Here is a 6,000-nt window from a genome sequence, read left to right as displayed (position 1 = left end):
GAATAGGGCAGCTATTAAATGATTTATGGAAAGAATGCTAAGAATGCAAGAAGTTCAAAGAAGGTAAAGGGATATCTTTTTTCATTGTGGACTGGGAACCTGGTTATTTAATGCTGATAATGTCATCATCTAACTCAACCTAAACTTCATGCCCACAAGACAGACTTGTATTTTACTGTATTACAAGTGGGCAGATCTCTAATCACAGGTCTTACTGTTATTAAAAAAACCAAACCAGTTGAACACAACTTTTGTATGGGAGCAGAAAGGATGAGGGGTTTGATATTTATTCAGTTTCACTGTCTGTTGCTTTGTGGGGATCAGTGTGGCTTCAGCAATGAGGGCATTCCAAGATCCTTCTCTACCCTACCCTAGGCCTGGCACAACTGTGAACAGCCCTATTTAGCTCAGGTCTGAGGATTTCTCCTGGGAAAAGTGTTCCTTGGTCAGACTTAGGATGTCTTTGGGATCCTCAGATTCCTTTAACCCTTAAACTTGCATGATGATTTCCCTTCTGCAGTGAAGCAGATAACATTTTCACAAGGCTGAAAATGTTTTCAGGTTGGGGTTTTTTTTGTTGGATTGATTTGGTTTGGGGTTTTTGTATGATATTACATATTTTAATAGGAAATACCTCAATCACAAAATTCTACCAGATGAGTTAAAATTAATATTAATAAACTGGACTTATCACATATCTTTCTTTGAGTTAAATTAGGTACACATACTTTAACAGTTGGTAAAATGAGCATTATTTTTCATCTAACATTATTGGGTTCACTCCTATGCAATCTCTCAGGTTGACAATGCAAACATGCATGTTAAAGGATATATATGCCTCTTCATATGGACTGAATTCCACTTAGATGGTGAACAAACATGCATCCTGCATGCAAACGCAAGTATTGAAAACTACTGGTTTTTGGGATGCTACATGATCCTTACTAATTTCTATCAAATACATCATCACTCTCCCTCTCTATAACAGGAAATTTTTAGAGAAAGATTTATCTGACACTTTTCTTGTCCCCTATAGAAAACTTGCTGGGTTGTTACAGGGTTAGTCTTGTGTGTTCTAAAATCACAGGTTGTCAGAACTTAGGTAATTGTTTCTCCTTTGGCACTCATAGAACCATAATAGACATCAAACAGAGTTACAGCTCAAAAAGCTCTTATTTACCGAGACTATTTTAACATTTATGTCACCTTACATGCGGCCTTGTTAGTAAACAGGTGATGTTCACTTCTTGTTTGGTTTAAGCATTTTATTGATCCCAGATTTGTTCTAAGCAAAAATGCAAAGCTCACAGAACATGAGCATTTTTCCAAGACCACAATGTCATCTCCTGTTCTGCTTGGAAGTGATAAATATGAGCTAACCTTGGATAGTTATGGAGCAAGAAGGTCTTCAGATTTGAGTTTATCTGATCTTGTTTCCATCTTAAGTAGCTATGTGCTAAACAAGCATGCACAGCAGCCATTGTTTTCCCGGTATACCACGTGTAACCCTCAATATGTTTAAACCACTTTGGCATAAAATAGATGCAGCCAAAGAACTTGTAATCTTCTACCCTCAGGCAAGGATAAGACAATATAAGTCATCTGCAGGTTTGCTTGCAACGTGCTATTTCTGGTTTTCACATAGAGTGTTATATAAAGCAAATATTGTAAATTCAATCAATTTTGGATATTAGCATTAAAGCAAATATTGCAACTTTGTGCAATTTTTGAAGATAGCATTTATGCAAATAAATATGCAAAGAGGTCTGGTCTTTTATCTCCTGCCAAGTCAGTAAGGTAGTTCTAAGAGACTGAAAGTCCCCATAATGTTGCCAATCAGGACTTTTTTTTTCCCCCCCTCTATGGAAGTGTATTTAGCATTCCTAGCCCTGCACAGAGGGGAAAAATAAGGTCATAGCTGGGGAAAAAAACGTGTTGATCATAACTGATAATATGAAAATGAAGCAGTCAAGCAGACTGTGGACAGCACAGGTCAGGTCTACTTACACAAAAGCGAAGTTAGAAATGCAGTGATAGAAACATGAAAATTCTGGAACATGAGGGCAACAGAAGCCAGTTGTGGTCAGATTAATCCCTTAATACTGCTCTTATTGCCTTGCTGCCAGGTGGGACAGGTTGGTGTCCTGTTGTGCCAAATAGTGGGGAAGTAACACCAACAAACATGACAGAGAAAGGGCTGCCTAAACCCTGCAGTGTGGAAAGCAAACAAAAAGTCTGCAACTCCAGAATTTTCCAAGTTTTGAGTTTTTTGACACAGTGTCTCCTGTAAATTGTGAATTTCAGTGTTACAGTGGTTTCTGCATGACTTTGAGAGTTCCTTGGGTGGTGGGGTGTTATTATTCTTATCTCCATGAACTAATAGTAAAGCTGTCTGCTTTATTGCTGTATTTTTACAATATTTAGGTTATTCATCTGCCAACTAGTTTGGGTTTGCAGATTATATTTGTAAAGGAAATTTTCACCTGAAGCTTATAAAAAAGTTTGATATTAGGTTTCAGTGGACAGTTGTGTGGAGAAAACACACAGGTCTGGGTACTATGTGCAAAAAATTCTGCAAATCTGAATCATATCAGGTAAAGCAAGTGCCAACCTTTAAGTACTCCTGAAGTTTTGTGAAAATTGAGTTTTAAGCCTCAATATATTGCCCCCAAAATATACTTGTTGAACTCAATGTTTTCCCAGCAAGGAAAAAACAACAACCTGAACCAAAAAACAAGAGTGGTCTGTATTTTACCCTGTCTCTGTTGACTGCTGCACACATTCCTATAAAAAGCTGGAGGATTTAAGGGCAGGAGCAGTATTTTATTCAGCGAGGGTTAAACTGAGCAATCAGGGGCTGGAAAATAACTCAGGAACTACTTAAACTAAAATTGCCACCAAGGCTTCTGTCACAAAGTTTCACCCATGGCCTCACATAATTCCAGACTAGTTCTGTAGCTGAGCAAACTGCTCTATGGTACAATTTCGTCTTATATTCCAAGGAAAAAAAATATATGAAAATTCCAAACTGTTCCAAATCCTCAGAGTTTTAAAAAGAGGTGTGTGTTAGGGGAAGGGAGATGGGCTTTGTTACATAACTTTCAACAGGATAATTCTTGCTCACTGTTTTTTCTCAAAGCTGATGAACAGAGAAGTCCAATTTACACTGAATCAGGGTTCACACCTGAGAGCAGAGCAGCTAAAACTCAAGATTCACCCTCTCCTCTGGGTCTCTGTGAGCTTTAACCAAATACTGTAGATGCACACTGGGGCTGAAAAGGAGACACAGGCACTTTGGACTTGACAGTTATTTTTACGAGAATGGGATAATTACATTGACAGAACAGAGAAAATGGGCCATGCACAAATTAACAACCAAAATTAACTGCACGTGTAATTAAATACAAACACGGGAACAGCCCAGTTTTAAAGGTTGCTTATGGAACTGCATCAGAGTTGGTGTAAAGGGTCCAAATTTACTGCTTTTGCCAATTGCTGGTTGTTAACTCACAGCGTAGCTGAAGCTGCATTACAAATTTGAGATAAACTTGTGAAGTCAAGTGAATGTGTCTGTTTGTATCACACACAATGAAACATTCACCGACATCCACTGGAGTTGGCTGGAGCTTCTGCAGAGCTCTAGAGCCTGGGAATCTTTAGTGTTCCACTAATTGTGTTTGTTGTAGGCTAAATTTAGCTGGAGCCTGTCTGCTCCTGCTCCAATAATTCAAATGGCCCTCGGAGGTGTCTCCAGATGGAGTCCATTGTAGTGACTACAGCCCCTGATCCAAGTCACCCTCTTTAATCAATAACATGCTTTGTTTACTTCCACAGTTGAAAAGAAAAAAAAATTCTCCTTCTTTTAAATTACTCCCTAAAAAATGCACCTGAAAACCCGCTTTTCATCACAGAGTTCTTGGACTGCTTTTTCCAAAATTTCCCACACTTAGGACACAGGAGTAATTTGTCTGATATTGCAGAGAGCGACCTTCAAAACTCTGCCAGACGTTTCAGGTTTTTTAGAAGTTTTTTACCAGTTATTTAATTTTGAAATGCTAAGAAAGCCACTATTCACATTTGAAATCTGTTGTCAGTCTGTGCTTCCCTCCCAGGAGAGGGCAGGCAGAAGGCACCATGAAACCCTCACAGACATTCCGGCCTTTTGCCCGAATACACAAGTTTTTCCTTAATATCTTACAAAATTATTTGTATTTCTTTTTCTAGAGGTTCCTGCCTGGCTTGTACCGAAGGGGACTGAAGCAAGAGGAGGTCTGAACTTGGCAGCACAGCTCAGGTAAGGAAAAGAAATCCACAAAATTCCGTTTGCCTGGTAAAACTGCAGTAAGAACAATTAAACTCTCACAGAAATTACCTAATTACATGGATTGGCTTTACAAACTTGGTGTTCTCTCTGCTTTACACTCACATTTGAACAATGCTAATACATGACAGAGAATAATTCTATATGTATTAAATACATCTGATATTTTCCTCTGTGTTCAGTGTACATTTTGCTTCCAAAGGGAGGAATATGGGTTACAAAATTGTCTTCATTAGGCTTCCCTGCAAAGCATCAGTCTCCTGCAAATGATGCGTTTATTTGCATTTTGTTCATTTGAAAACTGAGGTTTGGAATGAATGGACATATCTGAGGTGAGGCAGGGAGTTGACACAGCCTGCACGAGTGAAGTTTGAAGTTAAGGTGAGAATAAGGGATTTTTCTTAGGGTAGAGTGTCTTTTAAAAGGCCCAGATTGGGCTTCTCTTATCTGTTCAAGAGATTTACTTGGGAAAGTCATTATTTTCTTCTGCTTAATATCTAGAAAGATTCAAGGTCATCACCAGCAGAAGACTGAGGTTTTACTGACATCAGTTGGAGCTGGGACCATTGCATAACATAAGTAACATAAAATTGGATATAGTAAAGAGCTTGGAGGAGCTAAATTTTGTTTTGAATTTCCCAGAAATACAAACAATAGTTCTGTGTCAGATTAACCTTTTATTGGCAGTACAGAGGAATGTGGTACCTCAGGGTTTGTATGGCATCAATGGGAGTAGCAGGATCACAGGAGAATATTCTGCTGATATGAAAATACTGTTTCTGCTTCATTCATGATTTGAGTGTGTGTTGAAGAGAAATGAGCCTGCAATATCCGTTTTGAGATGTGTAAATTTGACATGTAATGCTAACAGCCATTCTGAACAGTAAGGATTCCTTCTGGGAGAGGCAAAGACAAACTGTGGTTTGAAGACTCCTCTGAAAGATTATTTCAGTTCCAAAAGATACCACAAAAACCAGCTCACTAATGCTGTGGATTCTGCTTAATAGTGGGTATATGTTCACTTACATGATACTGTTCTTCTGAAGAACTCAAATTCATTCATTCATTCATTAAGCCTTTTGATTTTCCTATGAACTATTTACTATCTAAACACTTTGCAAGACCAACAGTCTAAAAGAACAATTCTCAATGACTTTTCCACTTATAGGGACTGTTCTAGAAATCTTGAGATTTCAATGTCATGCCCAGTTCTGACCCAGTTCTGAGACCCTATTACCTCCAAACACATCCCCTAAGGTCTGCATCTTTATTTCTGCCATTTATGAGACTTTAAAATCCCTTTATCCTGGGCAGCAGTTTTACCATGAGAGCTGCAAGGCACAGAGAGGACAAGGACACAGCATACCTGGGTTATTATACTTGGTTTAAAACTCTAACACAGTGCAGCTCCCTATCCTGCAATCAAGGGTGGCAGTGGAAACATCCTCATCCCACCTTGCCCCAGACCCTTATTCTGTCTGTGTGATTATATCTTGCTGCAGCCCCCTAAGGAAACAATAAACCCTCCTTGCGTTTCTGCAGGAAGGAGTTAACACACCTTTCCACTGAACAGCCTGAATTGTGATGGCTCTTTAAAAAGTTACAATCGCAGTCTTTCCATTACAAAACGCGTATATATATTTTTAACCTCATTATACAGACTTTTAGAGTCAGCAGGA

Source organism: Neopelma chrysocephalum, unplaced genomic scaffold (genome assembly GCF_003984885.1).
Source record: "Neopelma chrysocephalum unplaced genomic scaffold, ASM398488v2 Primary Assembly neopelma1_63, whole genome shotgun sequence".
Taxonomy (NCBI): Eukaryota; Metazoa; Chordata; class Aves; order Passeriformes; family Pipridae; genus Neopelma; species Neopelma chrysocephalum.
Note: the sequence above shows the minus strand (reverse complement) of the source record.